The 25005-nt window shown below is 32.4% G+C and overlaps 1 pseudogene; it reads left to right on the top strand.

Moving 5' to 3' along the window:
- The first annotated feature begins 19824 nt into the window (after window positions 1–19824).
- Window positions 19825–21454, top strand: LOC138357795 (ribonucleoside-diphosphate reductase subunit M2 pseudogene; annotated as a pseudogene).
- Window positions 21455–25005: the final 3551 nt, after the last annotated feature.

Genomic DNA, 25005 nt, shown 5'->3' on the forward strand with positions numbered 1-25005 from the left:
AAAAAATACCATTGCTCATTTGCAAAATATTATGAATCGCAGTGTTGGGGTATTTAGGAAATTTGAAGTAACACCGGGAAACAACATTACAACTCTTCAACCTAATTATTTAGTACAAATACGAGATCCTTCTGAATATCTTCAAGTTGTTGATAAAACTATAAAAGCAGATACATCCATCCCCAACTTCCAAATAGAACCTCCTAATGATGTACATCATATACCACAAGATTTGTGCGATTCAATGTCATTTAATCAGTATGTAAATTTGTATACCCCACCTAAAACACAAGGATGTATATGGTAATTTATATTATAATTAAAACTTTTCAATTATATTAATAATTTAATATAATGTTTGTTTATTGGCAATTACCCAAAATACTTAGTTGTTGTTTTTTATTTTTTATGAATTACCCTCTAATATTTTTTTGTTTTCGTTATTATAAAAAAAAATGAACATTTATATATTTGTTGTTGGTATATGTTTACTAATTATTTTATTTTTAATGTGGATGAGAATCCAATCCACAAACAGCGACACCATCTCTCCACAATCAGAAGATGTCAGTGCCACCCTCCCAACAGCACGTGCCACTGTCACCACCTCCACCAGCACTCCAGCTGCTAAGGACAGCGGTGCCACTGTCACCACCTCCACCTCCATCAGCACTCCAGCTGCTAACGACAGCGGTGCCACTGTCACCACCTCCACCAGCACTCCAGCTGCTAACGACAGCGGTGCCACTGTCACCACCTCCACCTCCACCAGCACTCCAGCTGCTAACGACAGCGGTGCCACTGTCACCACCTCCACCTCCACTCCAGCTGCTAACGACAGCGGTGCCACTGTCACCACCTCCACCTCCACCTCCACCAGCACTCCAGCTGCTAACGACAGCGGTGCCACTGTCACCACCTCCACCAGCACTCCAGCTGCTAACGCAGAGACGAGGACTTTGGGGGGTAAGGGGTGGGGTTGGGCTCTGGATGGGTGAGGGGAGGGGGGGTGTTAAGGTGGGTCGCCGAAAACGGAGATTCGAACTCAAAAGGCGGGCTAGGATCCGTCCCTGCTCCGACACAGAGACAGAACGGAGAGACGACCCACTGTGGCAGGGTGAGGCGTCGAGAGAGTCCTTCCCACAATTTTTTTAATAAATGGCTAAGAATTATTGAACATTGAGAGGTTTCGTTTAGCATATTATAAAAAAAAATAATAGACATATGTAGCAGCCAGAAAGCCACACCTGGACCACTATGCTAGGCCCGACCTGCCCAACGAGGCAAGTTCCCCTGAATATATATATTTTTCCAATTTTCCTCTATGAAGTGATAAATCTGTCCATTTCACCATACACAAGTTAATTAGGTTAGGGGCTAGGTTAGGTTCGGTCATATATCTATGTTAGTTTTAACTCAAATTTCCAATAATCAACCCATACATAATGAAATGGACAGATTCATCACTTCACAAGAAAAAACAATGAAAAAAATATAAATTCATGAAAACTCGGCCCATCAGGCAAATCGGGTCTTGCACAGCAGGCCAAATACAACGTTCTGGCAACCAGGCACGACATATATATATATATATATATATATATATATATATATATATATATATATATATATATATATATATATATATATATATATATATATATATTTATTTTGGTGGTTGTTATTGTTTTTTGTAATAGGTTTAAATGGGTTTCAGGAGACCTACCCGTTGTTTGTTTCTTCCTCTGTATGTGTCGTTTTACCCACTCACTTAGGATCCATTATTGAGTATAAGGATTTGATGAATATCTCTTTAGTAACTTGTAACTTACATTCGAATTACCATTCTCCCAGAGTTTTTATTATTATTATTATTATTATTATTATTATATTAGGCATACCACCACCTTCAATTAATAAATATACAGTTAGATCTTAGAAATTGTAAACATTATAGAATATGAATTTTGTATATATCAAATTTAATATATTTCTTTTTACAACACACACACACCCACACACACACACACACACACACACACACACCCACACACACACACACACTGTAGGTTTTTATGATTATAATTAAAAAATTTAGGTAATTTTATGATCAGTATTGATTACACTTGTATTAAAAAAATAAAGCAAGCACCTGTTTCTATGACTTGGTAAATGTCATACATTACAACAATTTTTTTCGAATACTTTATTAAATTTACTGTGCTTCAAAATTCATTTGGTCTCTTTCTTCATGGTTTATAATTTTATATGTATTAATCGTTGTAAAAATCACGAGAATTACTGCAATTAGCCCAGCAATGGCATGATGTGACCCCATAACATATTTCATGTGATCATCAGATTTAACTGAATCCATAAATGGTATTTTATCATATACATTCATAACAGATGTTATTGTAATAAACAAACATAAGATAATTAATATAATAAGTATAAAATATGTGAATATTTTATTACCGAACATATCTTTTTTTGTTCTTTTTTATATAGGAGAAAAATAATAAAATGACTATGAAATTTAATTATAATTTAATAATTTAATAGATGTATAAGCTGTTTAGCTGGAGGAACGATTTTTTGGGCATAAGAAACAATTGATTTATATTGATATTGATGGTAAGTTAAGATAAATGTAATTAATAAAAGAGCCATAATAGCAATTACTAATGACATTAATGATTTGGAAATATTTGTTCCCAAAGATAAAAGGTGGCTAATAAACCAACCAAAAAAGACAGATACATAATAGAAAGGGACCAATTTGTTTTTTTCTTAACGACATTCATTTTTTCCTGTGATATTTCCTTATTATCATGTGTCTCATTAATTGCGGGAGTTGTTAATGTGGTTGGTATTGGATTCCAATAAGATTCTTCATGTACTCTGTTAGCTATTCTCAAATCCATAACATGAGGTTGAGGTAGTAACTGAGGAAGTTGTTGATGATTCTCGCCTGAAGCCGTTGTTGTTGTTGTTGTTGTTGAAAGATGAGGATGTACCATTTTATTTAACGATTTTCTTTTATTTTTTTAATTATAGTTTTAATTAATGTTTCACTATTGAAGGGTATTAGTGTTTTGAATCGATGGCTGTTTATATGTATTAGGGCTTCTTCAAGTGGGAAATAACAGGCAATTTTTTCTTCATCTAAGCGATGACTGAAAGGAAAACGATGCATATAATTCTTAATTGCACGGTTGTTGGTCTTCTTATCATTTAGGTTGAAAATACATCCTAAAGTTCCAAGTATCCAATTTAAACATCGAGACCGAGAGTGCGTAAATTGAATTAAATTATTTGCATTTTCAGTTTCAATTAAAATACTATAATCACACTGATAGGTTTTACCATTCAGTGCTATCCATTCCTCTGATATCATTGGTAAATTATATTGGTTATTATGAATCATCCCCAATTTAATTCTTTTAATAATTGGTATAAAATCTAAATGAAAACAATGTGTTTCTTCCATAAACTCTCTAATTTGGGTAATTATCGGAATCTTTTGATCAATTTTTTCAGGTTGACCACGAGGAAGTGTTTACTCTCCCTCTATTGTATTTCCATTACCAAACATATGTTGATATAAATTAACATATTCGGCTTGACTCATGGGGGACAAATTTTCAAAAATAATAACATTTTTCGTTTTATCATTCCATTTATGTCGATAACTTTTATTATTAAGATACGAAATATAAAAGTATGATGGAGAATGTAACATTAGGATTTTACATTTTTTTAATATAACTTTTTCGTTTGTGCTAAAACATTGACTGGCATCTACATATAAAAGCCCTAAAGATTTTTTAGTTTTATTATCATAATTTAATTGGTTTGGTTTTAATTGTATTAATGGCATATTTATAGTGGGAGGAAGATGTGCATTTTTGTAATAAAAATCAGTTTCTTTACAATACTGAGATGACATACTGACTATTTTGTATCTAAAAATGAATGGTGTTTATATAATAATTTATATATTTTTTGTATTCTAACGGAACATGGATTATATTCATTAATGTGTAGTAGGGAGTGGTGGTGGTGGTGTGGTAAGGTTGTTGGGGTGGTGGTGAGATTAGGGTGTGTATATTGTGGGTGTGGGTGATTATAAAAGTTGTGGTGGGGTTGTTGTGTTGGTGGGGTTTGGGGAGGGTGGTGGTGGTGGTGGTGGTGGTGGTGGTGGTGGTGGTGGCGGTGGCGGTGTTTGGGTTGTTGTGTTGGTTGGGTTTTGGAAGGGTGGTGGTGGTGGTGGTGGTGGTGGCAGTGTTTGGGTTGTTGTGTTGGTTGGGTTTTGGGAGGGTGGTGGTGGCAGTGTTTTGGTTGTTGTGTTGGTAGGGTTTTGGGAGGGTGGTGGTGGTGGCAGTGTTTGGGTTGTTGTGTTGGTTGGGTTTTGGGAGGGTGGTGGTGGTGGCAGTGTTTGGGTTATTGTTTGGGTTGTTGTGGGGGTTGTTGTGTTGGTGGGGTTTGGGTTATTGTTTGGGTTGTTGTGGGGGTTGTTGTGTTGGTGGGGTTTGGGTTATTGTTTGGGTTGTTGTGGGGGTTGTTGTGTTGGTGGGGTTTGGGTAGGGTGATGGTGGGGGTGTTGTTTGGGTTGTGGTAGTTTCCATATCTTTTATTATTTGAGGAAAATTTTTTACCAAAATTTTCCCAAATTGTTTTTCCTGACATTTATACCGAAATAAAATATATGAAAACAATACTGCAAATTCTTTTTTTTTCTATAGTTTCTTTTACAATACTATGTATAATATCTCGAGGTATATTATCATGGTAAATGGTTTGGCATATGGTATCCATTCCTTCAATTAAAGATTGAATTAGATTTTTTTTATCATTTACAGATACCTCTCGAAATTTTTGTATTGTAATCTCAATTTTGTTCGAGGATAAATCCATGAAACTTTTCAGAAAGCTACATTCCGGATTCCATTGAATATGAAGAAGTAGAGGCTTGTCAGAAATATCAAAATTCCATAGCCCAAGATTACAAAAAGCACATTTCACATGATCACTAAGACCTGTATAAAAGAATCCAGCTGAACTTAGATCTTCTGAGTTTGGTAATGTAAGTGGCCATGTGCTAAAACTTTCCAGGCGATTTTTACAATCTTCATATGTTCGATCGACACTGGGACAATGAGGTGACAATGAGAGGACTAAATTGGATTGCAGAATAACTTCACATAACTCTAAAGGGACATTACCAACGGGTTTTCCCATGATAAATGGACAATAAGGAACTCTTTGTCTATGTTTATTATGTGGAATATCGTTTATTTGCCAGTTCTTGATAACTGTATTGCAGAAAATACATGCACATGCATCGTTTCTTTTAAGATAAAAAAATCCATCCCTAGCTAAATTTAGAGGGGAAATCCATGGGAATTTCCAATTGTTAAATGTGTCTAGACGTGCACTTTCAAACTTCAAAAAAAAAATGTTGTTAAACATTCTGATAGGTGTTTTAATTTGTGAAATAAATGTACAATTATGTTCTGGATATACAATTGCATTACTATTTATATTGAATGTAAGTGACAAATGACACTTTATACATTTCCATAGATTTTCTTGTTTGTTATAATAAAACCCATTTCGTTTTAAAATGTTTAAATTTATTTTGAAATTTAAACCTTCTAATGTTTTCATGCTATGTTGTCCACTCATTTTGGTATGCAATTAATGAATGGTAAATTTATTAAATCCGTCTGACCATATTATATATTTACTAGGCATGGCATTATATATATATATTTTTTTTTTATTTATATTTCGAGATTCTTCAGGTTTACAGTAAAGGCTTCAAACTCTTCTTTTCAATTCAAATTCCATTATCATCACTAGTGTTCTAGGCGATTTGTAAAAAAAAAAAAAAACTTGGTGGTTATATAATAAACATATTGAAATAAAATTAAAATAGTGATAGGATGATATCAAAGCAAAAGAAAAACGAAGAATTTTGTAGCAAACATGAATTTGAATTAAAAATTAGCCAAATGTTGGAAAAAGGTGGGCCTGGGAGTCGGAAAATTTTTACTCGAGAAAAATTAGCACAATACATTGAGGAAGTCAAAAATGCTAAATTGAAACTGAATTGGAAATCTTCTCATGAATATGATCTATTGTCTCGATATGATGTCAAAAATCTATTTGGGGATGACGTCTTAGTAACCATCGACGAAACTGAACGAAGAATGAAGCGGGGGACCAAGCGTAAACTGACCAGTGACAATCGTCATTCTACTACGGCTGTAACAACAACAACAACAACAACCACAACAACAGGAACAACAACAGCTGATCCTGGCCGGATGTGTCGTCGTTTCATACATCAAGGGCAATTGTATGATACGATTTATGATGCACACAGAGCAGTTTGTCACGGAGGAGAAAAAAGAACTTATTTTGAAGCAAGTAAAACTATCGCTAACGTCACTCAACAATCGGTGAAACTCTTTATTTCACTCTGCCACATATGCAATTTGAAACGACTTCCTCGACGAAAAAAGGGGGTAATACGGCCCATTGTATCGACCAGTTTTGCGGAGCGAGGACAAATGGACTTAATAAATATGCAAAAAGAAGGAGGATGTGTGTATAAATATATTTTACATTATCAGGATCATTTAACAAAGTTTTCGGTTTTACGAGCTCTTCGCAGTAAACGGGCGATTGAAGTGGCACGCCACTTACTCGATATATTTGCTCTCTTGGGAGCCCCACGAATTCTGCAGAGCGATAACGGCCGTGAATTTGTGGCAGAGGTGATTCAAGAGCTAAAAAACGAAATGTGGCCCAACATGCTCCTCATTAATAGCAAACCTCCTCATCCACAGAGCCAAGGGAGCATTGAATGTACAAAAGAAAATGTAATCAAAATGCTTGGCAGTTGGATGTGTGAAAATCAAACGCGAGATTGGTCAGCTGGACTTCCCTTTGTGCAATTCACCAAAAACACAGCATATTCACGTGGAATTGGCGTATCGCCTTACAAGGCAGTTTTTGGTATAGAACCACCAATATATATGAATAATAATACACCTTCATTAATAAAGATGATGCAATTGAAATTAAGAGAAAAATAGAGGTGATGAGTTAATAGTACATTATTTCTTCAAATTTATTTATGTTAGTTAAAATGCACGTGCTAAATATCAAGGTTCATTATTAATTTATTTTTGTTGTTGTTTTTGTTTTTGTTTTAGGATACGAGAAGTTTGACTGAACTGAAAGTTGGTTGGGAATGAAAAAGACTAAAGGAAACTAGTACTAGTGTCCCCCCCCCCCCCAAAAAAAAAGATATGAAAAACATACCTCATAAACCCAAAATGGTTCTGGATGGGTTCTACTGAAGATGGATGGGTACCCAGCATCATCACAATTGAAATTCATAATGCAAATATTGGATATAGGTTCGATGATAACTAAATTGTTTGTTGAACTAGTTTCCAACATTGACCATCATATATAGTAATCAACTCAAAAGTGGCATGGACCAGGGGAATCCGACTGTCTAATTAAAACAAAGCAAAGCAATGCGATGGTCAGAGATAGATGTTGATGTAATGTGATTTCTGCCCAGTGCTCGGAATGTCAAAGTGAAGAAATTCAAAGAAGTGTGGGTAAACGGCGTGAGTCATATATCATACAGTGGGGAGTTGATGATTGAGATTCATTCAATAGGCCGTTACTTAACATATATTATATTAACCTAACCTAACCTATGTTAGGTTAGGTTATGTAGGGTTGGTTAGGTTCGGTCATATATCTACGTTAATTTTAACTCCAATAATTTTTTTTTAACTCATACATAATGAAATGGGTAGCTTTATCATTTCATAAGAAAAAATTAGAGAAAACATATAAATTCGTGAAAACTTGGCTTATTAGGCAAATCAGGCCTTACATAGTAGGCTGAGAAGTCCGTTCTGGCTACTAGGTACCACATATATCCAACTCGAATTGATATACTCTCTGTAGTGATACTTTTTTTTAAATAATATTTACTATAAGAATAAAGGTATTAAAAAAAAATATATATCATTTCTATACTACTTATTATTAAAATACTTATTTGTCAATTTAATTATATGGAGAATAAATGTGAATTGCTATATTCAATATCATAACCAGATTGTATTAACATGTGATACAAATAATACAACTGTAAATTATTTAAATTTGTGGTGTCAATTTTCCAATTTGGTGATAGATGAATAGGATTTTCTTTATAATAATTAATCAATGCATCATGAAAAATTTGCTCATTCGGCATTAAAATAAGTTGTTTGTAAATTGCATCTGAAATTTTATTTGGACATTTTGAAGAATTATAATACGGGATAACCATATTATTAATGATCATAAAAGCTAATTTGAAAGGTGAATTGGAATTATGAAAGTTGTTTTTATAATTTGAAACTTTTTCTTGTATAAATTGAACATATTTTCGTTTTTCTTCTTCATCATTTTGATTATTAATAAATATGTTTGTTTGATCCTCCACAATCATTAAATTTTCAGTATTATCTTCTTTGAATGGTGGCAGTGGCGATTGTTGCGGTGCCGGTTGCAGTGGTGATTGTTGCGGTGTCGGTTGCAGTGGTGATTGTTGCGGTGTCGGTTGCAGTGGTGATTGTTGCGGTGTCGGTTGCAGTGGTGATTGTTGCGGTGTCGGTTGCAGTGGTGATTGTGGCGGAGTCGGTGTCGGTGGTGATTGTGGTAGTGATGGTGATGGTAGGTGTGATAGGTCAGAATCCATTTTAAGGATTGATTTTGGGATTTTTTTTTATACATTTTATATATATATATATAAAAAAGAGGGGCTGGATTCTTATTATAGAAAGCAACATTATACTAAGATGGTGAACCAATGTTTTTAAGTAGGGGTGGTGGTGGTGGTGGTGGTGGTGGTGTTGCTGCTGCTTTTGGTAATAAACCTTCATCTTGATTGATAAACGTTACAATTTCATCCTTTTTTCCCGGTTTGAATGATGTCAGTTAAGAGATGGGGATTTCGGGTTCTTAAACAATATTATCATTGGTCATCAATATCACTAAAAATACGAAAGTAATTCCATTCGTCACATGATTCCGTGTTAATATGTCACAAAAAATTATTCCTGTTGGGTGTATTCATGTTTAATCTTTTGCTGGTTTATATACCATTCTTCATAAACTTCCAACTTTCTAGTTAATTTCAAATGTATTTTTTTAATACATTAGATGTCTATATGATTTAAAATAGTGTTGCCTTATCTAGATTTAAATAACCAAGTGTGTATATATGCTTGTGGGTGCCGGATGTCAAAGAGTGACTGAGGGGAGGAGCTGTGTGTGTGTGTGTGTGTGTGTGTGTGTGTGTGTGTCTTTATGTGTGTGACTTTGTATGTGTGTGTGTATATGTGTATGCGTGTGTGTGTGTGTGTGTGTCTTTATGTTTGTGTGTGTGTGTGTGTGTGTGTGTATGTGTATGTGTGTGTGTGTCTTTGTGTGTGTGTGTGTCTTTGTGTCTTTGTGTGTGTGTGTGTGTGTCGTTGTGTGTGTGTCTTTGTGTCTTTGTGTGTGTGTGTGTCTTTGTGTGTGTCTTTGTGTCTTTGTGTGTGTGTGTGTGTAGTTGTGTCTTTGTGTGTGTGTGTGTGTCTTTGTGTTGGTGTGGGTGTGTGTCTTTGTGTTGGTGTGGGTGTGTGTGTGTGTGTGTGTGTGTGTGTGTGTGTGTGTGTGTGTGTGTGTGTGTGTGTGTGTGTGTGTGTGTGTGTGTGTGTGTGTGTGTGTGTGTGTGTGTGTGTGTTGTATAAAAGGAGGTGGGATCCGAGCAGTATCTCAATTCTCATCCTGCGTTTCTTTGGATATTACTACAGTGAACTTCTAAAAGTTATACTTACAACCATTGTGGTGTAGTATATTAACACTTACTAAGGCGTAAATAAGGCGTGAGTATTTCAGTGTTTTTTTTTTCTTTTTTTTTTCTTTTTTTTTTAAGTAGTAGATAACTTTCAATTTTTGATTGAGATTGTTTCTGTTTCTCCTTGAATAGATTGATGATCATCTTAGTCTATTTCAATACACCAGACTATTTCAATTATAATATATATATTTTTCAGGTTGGGAAAAATGAACCAAATGGATATTGGTAATGGGGAAGCAGTTGGCATTGAGAAATTGGGAAATGATGAAGAGAGGAAAGTAAATGAAGGAGGAGTTGAAGATGAAAAGGGAGATGAAGAAAGGGGAGAAGATGAAGACAAAAAGGTAACTGAAGAGGAAGATAAAGATATAAAGGTAATTGAAGAAGAAGATGAAGATATAAAGGTAATTGAAGAAGAAGATGAAGATAAAAAGGTAAATGAAGAGGAATATGAAAAAATCAAGTTTTTTATAAATAAATTTGACGCTCCATTTAAATATGACTCTAATTTTAAAAAATTTAAAAAATTGAAAAGTGAGCTAGATAGGATATTTCTTGAAACTAAATGTAAAGTTGAATGCTTAGAAAAATGTACATTCACTAAAGAAGAATTATCCGAATCCGGATTTCAAGATTTTATTAAATATGACCATATGGACCGGATATATAATTATTTCATTTATTATGGTTGGTATTCCACCATAACAGCAAGAATTAAGTATTATAATTGTTTGGTATATGTTCACATATATTATGTTTATGCAAACAATTGTTGTAATATGTGGGTTACTGAGGATGCTCAAATATTTCTTAAATTTCTTGTCAATGAATTTTTTCATCCAAGTAAACCCCATTCCGAAGAAATTTGGTTAGCTATGAAAAATGATAACTTAAATGTAGAGAAACCTCCACAATATACATATTAAGTTTTATCATGATGAGATGATGTAAAATAGGATTGAATGTTTTTTGAAGATAAAAAACACTAACACAATATTACCAGATTTTCTATGGTGGATGTGAAGGTCCTAATTCCACATACATCAAGTTAATATCTTGTGATGACCATGAATTCATCATTAAAAGGAAAGATGCCTTCACCTCAAATTTAATTCAAGCTATGATGTCAAGTTCAACAACGTGTATTGAACAGGAAAAAAATGAAATCCATTTTAAAACAATTCCGTAAGTATAAAGCTGTTAGAACAAAGTGTTATTATATAAACTGTTATATTTAGAGATAAACTGTTATTTAGAGAAACATATAAACTGTATATAATAAATAAATAATTATAATACTTTTATTTTTTTATTTTATTTCTTCAGATCATATCTTCTTCAAAAAGCGTGTACATATTTCACCTACAATACTCAATTCAAGAAAAATGAGATTACTACTGATCCTGAATTTCCAATTGAAAATACTATTGCTCTAGATCTGCTTTTGGTTGCTGATTTCCTTGATTGTTAATAATGACATCCATAACCATATATTTTTTACTAAATGTTGAAAGATTAAAATATAAAAACAAGCTTTAATGTTATATTATTTTTAGTTTATTTTGTGGCTTGAAAATGATTCCAACCCTTTTTTTATTATTATTAATATTAATATTATTATTATTATTAATAATTATTCCAGTAATTCCAATGAATCAAGAGTATGATTGCAATGAAGTTATAGTATTGAAAGATTCAATTAAATACTGGTTTGATAGAGGTGATGAGCAAATTAAATATAAACATGAAGAACTTTTCAATATATATGATTTACTATCACAACAAGAATGGTTCGAGTTCCAGTTAAACTTTAAAGACACTATACAGGTATATATACTAATAGGACGAAATTCATCTATTATACTTCCAAACCAAATAAACATAACTAACTTAGTGTCAATTTTAATAGAATGCCGTTATTATAATAATGAAAATGTACAAAGTTATAATGAAAATGTAAAAAATTTATCTTTTATTAAAGATGCATATATGATTAGGACTCCTGTTAAATATATGAAATTTTCTGTATTGTGGGATTATAAAAATATACTACTATGTTGGAATCACTTGTCTATAATAGTAGGAGGTATCAATAACGAAACTCAGGTGTGTAATAATTTACAAGATAATTTGAATGTCATAATGTGTTGGTTATATGAAAAATATAACATTACAATCCTTAATAATAGTTTAAATATAAATAACAGTAAATATGTTACAAATGGGACCATTTATATAGGTATTACACACACGAAGAAAACGATATCATTATTTGTTAAGAAATTTTTCATTATATTAACAATTGTTTTCACAATTTTAAATGTTATAATTATTTTACATGGTGTTTTTAAATTGGTATGTTTTTTTTTGTAATATCCCCTAAATTCCCATATATATCGTATATATGACTTGAAATTTTAAGTTGGTAATTCCAATCATTCCAACATTGAAGGAAAATATATGGGTGGTGAGCTGTACTTTGGTGGTAGGTAGCCTTGGCTATTGGCTAAGATATAATAACTTAATCCTCAATAAAGAGTTTTAATTTTTGGACTGACATTATTGTAAGAAGGGCCTTTTGATATACTACTATGTTAATCCCAATTACCTATTATTTGGGAAATTTGAGACTAAGATATGATGATACTACCCTATTCAAACCCCAACCCTAAATAAATTTTGTTAACAATGAGTGAGTATTTCTATTTCACGATTTATAAATATGGCTCTCATTGTAATTGTGTTATGGACCCGACGCCTCCACAGAGAATGGAGAAGCGATGGCAGCGCTGCTATCTATGAGCCGTCACCCACAAGTATGGGAAAAGAAGGCGCCCTCTTCTGGTCAAAAGTGCAATTATCAGTGGTGAGTGACTCTTACTATGATTGGACACGGAATGGATTATTACAGTGCGATAGGTGTGAAGGAAGTGGACTCGACAAGGGTATGGTCAGAGACAGTGTCCTGTGTGTGTCGCTCTACATAGCGACATTGACTCAATGATATTTTTTGGAAGCTACATTCAGTTTTATTATGTACATTAATGTACTTTCTATATATTTATATAATAAATAAAGAAGTAAGTAAATAAATAAACTTTTATATTATTTATCTCCATTCTTAGTGTTGTATTCCTTCCTATATGTTATGAACCTCATAAATTCCCCTTATGAAGCCAATGTACGTGATTTGTTAAAAACACTGAGCCCTGAAGATATTAGATGTCTGGCTCAGACATCAACAGGTAATCATCACCTTTCACCTAAAAGTTCTCAAGATGCCCTAAATATAATTTTATGTTACACTTCAGACTTGAAACGCTTGTTTTCTTATCGACGTCTTACTGCCCAAAATCTTTTTAACTACCTCTACAAAAATCAAGTACCATCAATGCCTTTTGCTAAGAAAATGGAATTGGTAATAGCTGTAAAAGAGTTTTGGACAAAGCAGCATGGTAAAATAGGTATCGGATATTCAACTGAACAAGGAAGAGCACATTCAAACCCCCAAACCGAAATTACAAGTGCTATCCAACTCTCAATACCCGGAAATACGAACATCATTTTATGTTCCAATCCAAGTTTTATTCAATATACAACTGGTGAAACCAAGAATATAATTAAAAATCCTAAACAATGTAGTTTTATGGGTACTGCAGAACGTACAAATTTAGGAACAGTACAATGTCAATGTGATTCATATATAAGTACACTATTACAGCATCAGACAGAAGAGAGTGAAATTAAAACTTTTACTCAAACAAATAATGAAAAAAAACAACCTGTCTTATGTGATGATGTTCCTAAAACTTCTATTCGAACTAATAATGAAAAAAACAAATTTGTATGTGGTGTTCTTTCCTCGGTAGAACATAAAATGGAAGTTATAAGAAGTGACGAGTTTATACAAAAATTTTGTAAGTGGTATTTTAGAATGATTAATCGTTTGCAGCCAGAGTGTTTCCACCTACCCGGAGATACTTTTCGAGGTGATATTTTTTATGACAACAGTTACACTGATATTTACTTAATTGGCCAGTCAAATAGTGAGAGACATGCTTTTGGAGGAGGAAATACTTTCCAACTTTTAAAACAAACATTTCAAGAGTATAAGATTCAGTTCAGTCCTAATTTAGAAAATGGAATACAAGCTTATCAATCCAATTTTGGTATGGTCAAAATCAGTTGTTGTGGCACCATACATATCCGAAACTCATGTGTGGGAATTTTTGAACAAGAAACGGGTATGGTATGCAGTCCAAATGATCATGTATGGAAGATAATGTATATAAAGATAAATTTAAAACATGCTAGTACACATAAACCTCCAAGTCTACCTTCATGTCAAGTATTTGAAATTAAAATTTGAAATGGGTTTTTTGATTAACAACGAATAAATAACAGAATAAGTGAAATCTATAGACTTTACTTCTCCGGGATGTAGACGTATTCTGTCAGGATATTCTTTTTGATTTATAAATATACTATTTTAATTGATATAATCGCAAGATAAAGATTGTGTAATAACATTATGTACTTTTGAATAATATTATATATATTTTTTTTTTCCAAAGATATAAAATATGGGTTCTGTACTAAGATATAACCATTAAGGTTCCTAGAATCATCACAAGGATAACTAGTGGCACTAAAAGGCAAGTAGTTATTTCAGTCAAACTAAAATGGAATGGAATTGGTGTATATATGACATGAATAGTATGGTTTGCTCCCATTTAGATCTATTTTCTAAACATGTTATTTTCATGTTTTTTTCAGGAGGATATTCTAGCAATAATCATCATGGTATCGTCCTCCAAAATCACCAAAATCAACAAAACCCCTAAAATTATCAAGAAAAATCCCACTTTTGATGATAAATTTTTTGAACTTTTAATTAATGAGCGAGTGAAGAAAGTGGTGGACATGCTTATCAGTGTCCATGGTATTCATGGTAAAAGGAAAATTTATATCATCTCCAAGTTGGAAGATTGCTGGAATATGAGATCAACTATTCCACTAAAGCGAGACACTTATATAAATTTATGTTTATCATTGTTAAGAGATCCAGCATATTCACATGATTCTCTTAGGAAATTTAATGTTTTAACCCATAATGAATGTGGTGATTACATGTTTGGACATCCTGTTATAGTCAATGATAACCAACGAACAGGAAGTCAGATTGATATTCAATACTCATGTTCGGAAGTGATTATCGGGACAGTGACTACTGAACAAGGACTGGTCAATGGTTTCATAAATACAGGAAAAATTACATTTACAAGTGTTAGGTGTACCTTTCTTGAATATTCAAAGGCTAAAAAATTCTATGATATGTTCATTTTAAATTGAACTATATATTTTTTTTTTTTTTTTTAATCAGTTCATATTTAGGTAAAGTTGATTTTAGGTTTGGTCATATAGATATTTAGGTAAGGCTGCGATATTGACACTACTAAATACCTAACCATAAAAATACCTTTATGGTTTATATGACAGACAATCTGTAAAATATTTTTTAATAAATGGAATCATCCAGTCTGCTATATCTATGTGGTTTTCATGTGAACCCTGTTTTGTTATAATAAGAATAACTTCATATATAATGAAAAAATTCTAATACAAGCATATATTTATTTATTTACCATAATTTTTGAAAATATATTTTCAATTTTCTTCTATAAATTTACCATGGTCTGTTACTGTAGGTGTTTACCACAGCTCTGTTTTTGTATATTTATACCAGGGGAGCCAGACAGATCACTGATAAGTGATTCAGTCACCAGAGACACTAGTGTGTTGTACCAGTAACCAGACACACTAGTGTGTTGTACCAGCTTCACACCAGTGGGCTATTTAGAATTTACTTCAGAAAAATTATGGTAAATCGCAAATACACAAATAAACAAAGAAAACAACTATTTAATCATAGAAAGAAATTGGTATAGGTTATAAAAAAAATGAATAAAAATCTTCTAATTTATAATAATAAGATCAATGACAAGTTTTTACTAGGCCTAACTCTAATTATGAATCAAAATTTATGTTTAAAACTTTCAAATTTTTCTTCATTCCAATATTATGGAAAAGATAATATACTCCATATACATCCTGTATTATGTGAAATGAAGCCACTAGGTTTACTGGGCCAGTCATTAGATTCACTTTATCTTTCAAAGAAAATTATACCTAAAGAAATTCAGATAATATACATTAGCCCTCATCATATTTTTTCTCACGAAACCAATGGCCAAATTACAGCTGATTTACTCTTAGGTGGTTTCAAGAATAATATTACGCCACTTTATCTCTTAAATGAACATGATCTAAATTCCCTTGTTGCAAATCCCTCTCACAGATTTAGACTTATAGATGGTCGATCGGTAGAAATGTTTGATAATATGTGGAAGCTAGGAACTAATGATTGTGCAATTGATAGTAAAGATCATAATAATGATTTATTGGGAATTCGTCCCATTTTGGGCTTGTGTGATTTATTTTCAATTTCTAAGCGTTTAATATATTTAACCCAATTGAGCGATTTGATCAATAAAATTCACCAAGTATTTAATATAATTAAATATTTTCCCTATCTAATACATCCATATCGTTTGCTGGTTTCTGAAACAGGGAAATTTTATATTATGTCATTTAGTCTCCTTCATTATTTATTTTCACCTCATGCTGAAACCAAAAAAATTAAAGATAATGTGTTTTCTCATCCCCAATCTTTAATACAACGTACTGAAAATATTGAAAATATTGAAAGTAATACTCTAAATAGAATCAAAGTTAAATGCAAAGAAAATTTAATAATAGCTAGCAAAGACTTCAAAATATATCATAATTATTTAGCTCAAAGTAATTGTCGTCTACTTCTCGATATGTTACACTCTCTATTTGTAACTATTATATGGATTGCTAATGGTGGAGGAGTTATACATAAACAACATACATTGGTACGCAATTATTTGACCTTACAAGGGAATATTACCTTAAAACCCACTCACTCCCAAAATCCATATAAAGTTACATCACGAAAACCTATTCATAATCCTAGACTACCTTCTTCTTCCCAACCACCATCTCAACTTGAACTAACATCATCTCCACCATAACCATTATCTAATAATGTTAATCAACAACTGAATTGCCAGAATCCATATGGTTTATGTCATGCACAGATTATTTACAGCTCATTCCATACAGATGAAATCAAATGTAATGTGGCTCAACATGTTCATAATTATGGTTGCCTTCATTTGTTGAATTATACTCCAACAGTTCTTGAGGAAGCCTTTAGTGAAACATTAACATCACACAGAGATAATATTCTAACTGATGTAATTGAAAATGAGATCAATATAATTTTAGCATTTATATCACAGATAAAAAAGGAGCTCGAGTCAACAATAATTTAATATATATATATATATATATATATATATATATATATATATATATATATATATATATATATATATATATATATATATATATATATACTAAATATCCTGAGATGATTTAGGGACTATTTAGTGTCCCCGCGGACCAGTCCTAGACCAGGCCTATTTCTACCCCCAGGAAGCAGCCCCTGACAGCACTGCTATGAAACAGGGGTATCAGGGTGAAAGACGCTATCCAATGTTCGTATCCACTCAGCTGTGTGGTGGTCTAAATGGAAGATTATTCATGTGTAGATTAGAACTGAGGATAGTCGTGACCCCTGCAGGTAACCCCACATATTGACTAAATGACCGTCATATCAAAACTAACACAACTAAGCCCACAAGAATGTTGTTTCGTTTTATATATAATATAATCATTAGTATACATTATTAGTTTAGATGTGAGAGACATTTTTTTATATAAAATAAAATAATAATGTCACTATCAAATTCCTTATATATTATAATATTTATGATATTTTTAATTGTGATCTTTTTAATTATATATTTATATTATTCAAGAAATAGGTCAACAATTTCAACTCAGCATCCTCAACTGTCAATGAATTTCATTACAAAAACTAATACTAAACCTGCTGGTCTGTATGTTGTCTTTGAAAGTAAGTATTATATGGACCAAAATCGTGGTTACGATATGATTTCTCATGTAAATACAGTTAATTGTAATGATGATACAACGTTTAATCCTAATGATGAAAATAATAATGTATTTTGTAAATTTGATACATCCATATTTGATCAATTTAGAAAAGAGAATTGGTATTTTAATACCTTAACACCGATAATTTTATTATCTATTCGTAATCTTCGAAATTTTTTACCTATTGTATATGAGAATATTGAAGATCTTCCATCCTCTGCAGATCATGAGATTACAAGCCTGCGTGAAAATATGAAGAAAAGCTCAATTGCTAATGGTAATAAGTTACCAAAATATGTATGGGTATCTTGTTCACATATTTGGGTTAATAGTCCAAACAAATATACTCCGCAAGGTTTTCCTGTTTATTATTTTCCAACCAAGGAACATATAGATGGATATTATGCCCCACTTCTTCCTATTCAATTGAAACTTAGCCCAGGTGAAAATATTATAATATGTAAAATGTGGGCAAAAAATATTAATATAATGAGTGATCCATTTGCTGTGGTTAAATTTAGGATCACGGTTAAAATGTAGGATTTATAATACTGTAAAGCATGATATACTAACCTGTTTAAATATTATTACTAAAAAGATAATTATATAAAAAATAAGGTATGTAGATTTTTTCTTGGGAATAAATTATTCATTCTACTCTTGTATCAACACATCTTTATATATTTCTGAGCTTATAATATACAAAGAACTATTTTTTTTTATCATTTTCAGATAATTATAAAGTGATGGTGATATTGGTTCTATTTGTTCTTCAAGATCTCAACTGTCAACAAGGGTGGCGCAGTTGCTTTTTTTTTTTTTTGTAAACCATGAAAAAGCAATATGAAATCTACCCCAGAAAATATTCTGTTATAATACTAACAGCCCCCAAAAATATCATTCAAGTGTCGGATAAAATTGTCATATGGAGAAATAATTTAAAAATAAAAGTGGAATTTTTACAAAACTTTAATCCAACAATCAACTTGTATCATTTAGTGGAAAATTCATTTTTACTTATATTAGATAATGTTTCATCGATAAATGTAAGAAAAACATTTGCCGACGTATTAATTGATCTTCAAAACAGTGAAATAATTATTATAAAATGTGCTTCAATTACTTGGCCCTCAATAAATATAGTGGAAAACTTTAATTTAAAACATTTTGAAGATGTTAAGATTATTTTAAGTATGAATGACTGGGAACGAAATTATGTATTGGTAAATAAGTACCTTTCATATGAATTTGCAGACATTAGTATTAAACCTCATTTAAAATCTTTAAATATTTTAACAGAAGATATAGGGAGTATCAATTCAGAAAAATTGAGAGCAAATCTACTTGATACTTGGAACAATGAAATACCCCCTATATACCCTTCTGAAGTTCTCCCAGAGAGTGAATATACTGTTACTGAAGTAAATAGCAACAAACGCAGCAGTGAGTCACAATCAGGTTCAATTGGCATGCCTTCAAAACATATGAAGTATTACTGCCTGGTGTTATAATGGATACTGCTCATTGGGAAGCGTGTCAAAGAAAAGAATATATATGTGTGTGTGTATGTATATGTATGTATGTATATATATATATATATATATGTATGTGTACCTATTTTAGTTTACATAAAATATAGGATGGAAGAACATGTACGTAGTAAATTAATCTCTTTTTTACTCAAAATTCAATAATTTCATTCGTTTATTATGCTATGCTAGTGAACACAATGTTAAAATAAATATTTTATTTATTTATTTATATATTTTTTTCAGATGATTGAACCCTTTTTGATTAAAAATCCAGGACGTTTTACATTGTTCCCAATTAAAAATCATGATATCTTTAAAATGTATAAGAAGGCGCTAGCATCATTTTGGACAGTTGAAGAAGTAGACTTGTCAAAGGATATTGTAGATTGGGAACAGAAACTTAATGAAGAGGAACGTCACTTCATTTCACATGCAGGCGATGAGTCACAATAACGTGGCTGAAGTATGTTGACCAGACCACACACTAGAAATTGAAGGGACGACGACGTTTCGGTCCGTCCTGGACCATTCTCAAGTCGATTGTGATGAGGACAGGCAGGGACAGGCATTAAATAGGCAAGAGAGAGCTGAGGAGGAAAGTCAGGTGTAGGGGATAGTAGTAATGAGAACTGCAGCAGGCCTATTGGCCCATACGAGGCAGCTCCTATTACAACCACCGAAGGAGATAGTAATAGGAATAAGAAGAGGATAGCAAGGGAGCGTAGAAGACAATGAACAGAAAAAGGGAGAAGTGAGAAAGAAAGAAATGGAAGGGGGAAAGCTTATGTTAAGTCACGTTTGTTAGAAAGATTAGAGCATTTGAGTATATACTGTGAAAGGGAAGAGTCCACAGCAACAAAGCCAGGACTCAAGTTCATGTTGGGTACATTGTTAATAAGAGCCGATTCTACAAGACGGCGTCTGTGTAGAGTAGAGGCAGGAAAGATTATTTTGGAGGAAGACCAATCAATGGGATGATTAGAATCCCTCACATGGCAGAAGAGAGCATTGTTAGTGTCTGCAGACTTAACACTTCTCTTGTGTTCTTTAAGTCTGTCATTCAGTGTACGGCCAGTTACACTGATGCTTCATTTCACATGTTCTAGCATTTTTTGCCGCATCAGAAGGTATCGTCAATGAAAATCTTGTTGAACGTTTCTGCCAAGAGGTACAAATACCAGAAGTGAGGTGTTTTTATGGTTTTCAGATTGCCATGGAAAATATTCACAATGAAATGTACAGTTTACTTATTAATACATACATAAAAGATTTACAGGAGCAGAACAGATTATTTAATGCTATTGAAACGCTGCCAGCTGTTAAGAAAAAAGCTGATTGGGCTCTAAGGTGGATTACCAATAGAACGGCAACATATGCCGAACGCATTGTTGCCTTTGCTGCAGTAGAGGGTATTTTCTTTAGTGGTTCATTTGCTGCAATATTTTGGTTAAAAAAACGTGGTTTAATGCCAGGTCTAACCTTCAGTAATGAACTGATTTCTAGAGATGAAGGGTTACACACAGATTTTCCTTGCTTGATATTTAAGTACTTGATTAATAAGCCTGATCAGAAATATGTATATTCTATCATTGATAATGCTGTGAAGATTGAACAAGAATTTTTAACAGATGCCTTGCCAATCAAACTTATTGGTATGAACTGTGATCTAATGGGGAAGTATATAGAATTTGTGGCTGACCGACTTCTCTTTGAACTCGGTTTTAAGAAACTTTATAATGTAGAAAATCCATTTGACTTTATGGAAAATATCTCATTAGAAGGGAAAACTAATTTTTTTGAAAAAAAAGTAAGTGAATATCAAAAATATGGTGTAATGAATTCAGATCAATACAGTGTTTTTACATTAGATTCAGACTTTTAGTTAATTAGTTGATGGATGGAATAGAACATGTTTTTTTATATAGAATATAAATAATTTAATATAAAAATAAAAATATATATCTATTATCTTTTACTATTTTACTTATCATATTTATATTTTGACTTGATGAATAATGAATTAAATACCTTACATTCTCTATTTCCACTAATTACAAGACTACAAAATATGAGGTATGTAATTATGGACATAATAACAAAACCATAATCTTCTTTATAAAATATCAACATATCACATGATTACCAAGCAGTGCTACTATCGTCCGATGTAAACACCAAGTTTGGTTATCGCCATTGAATCAACTTTTCTATTTTATATTCAGCAATGAATATAATTCAAAGAGAGAAATGAATCATTACATTAAGTTCCATGCAATATGCCGGTGATACAATATATAAGAGCCTCCGCATCCAGTCCAGTCAACCAGTATGCCAGAATCCTGTTCAGTAGTAATACGGGCTACTGTGTAATGGAGCTATCCAAGGAATCTTGTGGTGTAAGTACCTAAAAGTTATTTTATGATAAGAATGATGAAGCTTTGGACACTATATTATAATAAATAAATAAATAATGTCTCAGGTGCATTTGTGATGAAATCTAATCTTTCTAGGATGATATTAGCGATATCAGTGAGGGAGCCGAAGAGAAGAAGATAAAAGAGAAAAAAGATACTACTTCAACTAGCAAGTCTATTATTGTTAAAATAGAAAACCATATCCATTCCAATGATGAAAATGTGGCTTTGAGAAAGTTGGTTAATATAACGCCTGAGACTATATCAAAAAAACAACGTTATTGTGAAATTAATACTCAAAGTTTATTACAAATATTAGAATGGTTTGCTAACCACGATGGAACCAATGTGTTGCTGTATGAATTTGCCCACAGTGCATCATGTCAAAAAAAAACTTGTACCCCGATTTGTCTAATGTTTCGCCGGGTTCGTCATCATGTAGTAGTTTCTAGACATCCACATTGTTCGGTGTTAATCTTATATTCAACCCTCTTGCGTACACATGTGTCTTCATGTGTTAATGATGATTGTGGGTTGCCTGCTTGTCATAGACTGAAAACCACCAGATCAACTATAAAGTTTCGTCTTGCCAAAATGAAGTGTGGTTGTTAACTCAATATTGTCTGCTGGATATATATTATTGTTAAAATTTTTAATTCGACCTATCAACAGAAGCGCATTATGATAATGATTGAAGTGTTTTTTTTTTTGTTTTGTTTTTTCCATAATATTTGACAAACGAACTTCTGTGAAGAAAAGACACTTTCCTATTTCTGCAACGGAGGCCTGTCGCTGGATATTTATTGATTTGTACTAGTTAGTGATATGTTTTATTGAATGTTTTCTTCATACCACTGACTAGTTAAATTAATATATATTTACAAACATAAGGCAATTGTGATCTGTTGTAGGTCATTTGGTGAGATGGTGTGTTAAATGGTTTCACCATAATGTGTGAGGATTCGATGAACATTGTTTTTATTTCACTGGTCGAATCAAATAGGGGCAATCATCAGTTTCAGATGCTTCACCAACAACCGGGCTCATCATCAATGGCATTACATATTGCAATCTGTGCTCCTTCCTACTTCAATAATGAAAATGATGAGGTCTTGCGAAAGTGGAATCAACTTCAAGCTTTTTGGGGGTTTGGTAAAGGTAAATATGTGGATTTTATTTTTTTTCAATGAGGTAGTGAGTAAACCATTATGGAAAACTTTGTAGATTTGACTAGTTGTTTATAATATTGTAAAATGTATATAATTAAAATAAAGTATAATTTTATGAATTTTATTCCAGGTTATTATTCGTCCAATATGTCACCTGTAGAGTTCACATCTGAAAATCCATATTGTCGTTTCAAAGTAGTTTGCTATACAAAAATTCCCAATTATCGTAATGAAGATGGTATTGTGCAAATTATAATTGGAAGGGGCCTTTCAGAAGTGGAGTAAGTAATTAATATTCATATACTTGTATAATATTCTAATCATTTTTCAGTGTTAAATATGACTAGGATCCGGGAACATTAAAAAATGTTTTTTTTTTTATTTTTTTTTTATTCTTCCAGGGCCTACAAACAGGAAGTTATTTCAGCATTGAGTCTATTATTCGGAGGTAATGAAGTTGTTGTTAATGAATTTTTTGCTGCTGAAGTACCAAACAAAACGAACTTCAGATTTTACATTCAGCAAGTTTTTCCTAATGGTAAAAGAATTTAAAGATTTTATAATGTTTTCCCTAATAATAATTATCATAAAAAATGATTTCAAGTATGGTATTATGCAAACTGCTCTATATTATAATATACCTTCTAGGAGAGATTCAACGTGCATCTACCACTGACACCTTTAGTCATATGTTAAGAGCATCATACAATCCAATTTTTAAGGTAAGCCTAAGTAAGCCTTATTATAGCTTGCACCAATCTATTTAATGGGAATTGATATCAGGTTGGCTTAAATAATCAAATTAGCTTAAAAGGGACATTATTAATGGAACGTTTTTTGATAGACAGGCAGGTAGATAGCCAGACAGAGACAAAAATGCCTACTTTTTCTGTTTCAGAATTTGTTTATTGAACAGATTATTCCAATGTTGACTTTAACTGAACAACAAATGAAGAAATATCTTGATACACCGCAAAGAGGTAAATGATTTTGATATGACCAATCCATCTACTTATCGTGACATAATGACAAAAGTGAAGATATTACGGGGTATTTTTTTCCTACATTTGTGGAATTAAAAATTAAAATAAATTATTTATTGTTTATAGGAATTGATCCAGCATTGTGGGAACTGGGCAAGCAAAAAAATCCTGACCCAAAGAAATTGATACCTGTTGTAAAAGTGGGATTGCAGGAATTACAGAAACAGTTCAAGTATCAAGAAGAATATGGCAATAAAATTCATAATAGTATGAAGAATATTATGGATGATATAAGACAATTAAGTTGTATGCAGACGACAATTAAAGTTACCATTCAGAATTTTAAGTTGAAACAGACAAATATAATGCGCCGAGTTCTAAAATTGGTGTCAGCACAAGAGGTTGAAAGGAAAAAAAATCTACCACTAGAAGAAATAGAGGATCAGATTCGACTGCGATTAGAAAACTTGTATATGCAGCTGCAGGACCTCAAGGGATGTTTGAATGAACTAATGGCTCAGTCTATAAAGCCTGGTAGTTTTCCGCGAGCCCAACGGTATGGACTGGTTGTTGACAAAGTGCAGGATATATCACAATACCTAAAATGGCAGCAGGATGCACTTCAGGCTATAGTTAACATACTTAAGGAAGATATACAAGTGGTCGTTAACATAAAGAAGAACATCAGCTAAGTTTTGAGAGTTAAGGAAATTGGCTAACCGTCAACCAACTTCCCCAAACCACATTCAAACATTGGTAATTAACCCTATCATTGTTTAACACCTCCCTCAGCCCTTTCAGGGAGGGTATGATGCTACACTGAATTTTTTTGGTTCGTAACCAGCAACACACATTGAACTGATGATA

This window comes from Procambarus clarkii, chromosome 1 (genome assembly GCF_040958095.1).
Source record: "Procambarus clarkii isolate CNS0578487 chromosome 1, FALCON_Pclarkii_2.0, whole genome shotgun sequence".
Taxonomy (NCBI): domain Eukaryota; kingdom Metazoa; phylum Arthropoda; class Malacostraca; order Decapoda; family Cambaridae; genus Procambarus; species Procambarus clarkii.